Raw genomic sequence first — 1322 nt, 5'->3', positions numbered from 1 at the left:
CTCCGTCCCTGCTCCTCCCTCTCAGCCTTTCCATTAGTCTTTTTTTCTTCTGGAAGATCCAACGAGCTGAACCAGCATCGACAGTCTTTCTAAAGAAACTCGGAAAATTAACGGCACTGTTACATTTCTATGTTATTTGCTACATGGGAATTTTTTTAACCCGTTTTTGAAGAACGATGCACTCGTCACTACAGGACGTCTTTACTTTCCTGCCCACGTGCCACTTCAGAGAAGTGCTCAAGTCCTACCTAACCCCCGTCCTGCCCCCTTCAATCTTCCTGCCAGTTACGAGACGATAGTGTTCGAGCACTCTGGGGATCTTCTTCTTGCCTCCAGGAACAGGGTTTCTGTTGATTCGATTCTCATTCAGGTCTGTAGCGACATTGCCAGTGTTGTTAACGCCCGGGAGCTGGGTGCTCGCCTCTCTAAGGTCAGTGTAAATGTGTCAGGGCGGGGTTGGGACTGCCCAGGAGGAACGTGCCCGTGTGCAGCTGCTCCTCCCGCGCGTTTTTTCCTGTGCGTTTCTTGGGGTTCTTGCCCCAGTCCTGACAAAATTTGTCTCGTGTTTAGTGATTATGGAATGATCCAATCTGTGAACTAGTCGGGTGGACAGTAAGAAAGATAGGATGTTTTTGATGTTTAAAAGGTTTGATTTCTTTTTTTATTTTATTTTTTTTTTCTGCTTTTTTAATCTGTCTCTTATGCATGTTAAGTAATCAGCCTGGTTGACTGTGCTAATGGTAGGGATAGAGGGCGCCTGAGTAGAGAGCAGGAGAAATAAAACTGCTGCTCGGATAGTCAGAAGTCACGCGGCTGCTGGTTCAACACGGGGACCTGCGAGGAGCGGGTAGAGCGCGTGAGATGAGGGGAAAAGCTCCTGGAGCCAGCTCGAGCCACCCCTCTCGTTACCTGGGTCCTCCCTTGGGTGAGCAGGAAGCTCTGGCCAGTTCCCCTAGAAGTCAACGAGTCAAGGCCAGAGGCTTTGGTATCGGCCTCAGAATCGGTTTTGAGGTAGTTCTTCGGTTGTGGTGGGGAAGGCACGTTCACGGCCTGGCTGCTGGGCCAAAAGCGTCCGGTCTGAGGGTGGGGAGGCGCGAGATGGAAAAAGCCCTTTCAGGAGACCCGGTGGTGTGAGCGAGCAGGTGTATTTGAAGATTAACACCAAGGAAAAAACAAACAAAACCCGATTTGTAAATGCTCCATAAAGTAATACGTGGTTAATGTAACTTGTGAAGAATAAAATATTTGGACACTTTCTTTGTTATCCCTCTCGCCCAGATGACTGAAGCGAGACTCGTGGTGGGCTCGGGGGGGCGGGGCTC

Source organism: Apaloderma vittatum, unplaced genomic scaffold (genome assembly GCF_000703405.1).
Source record: "Apaloderma vittatum isolate BGI_N311 unplaced genomic scaffold, ASM70340v1 scaffold41606, whole genome shotgun sequence".
Taxonomy (NCBI): domain Eukaryota; kingdom Metazoa; phylum Chordata; class Aves; order Trogoniformes; family Trogonidae; genus Apaloderma; species Apaloderma vittatum.
This window is presented reverse-complemented; position numbering follows the sequence as displayed.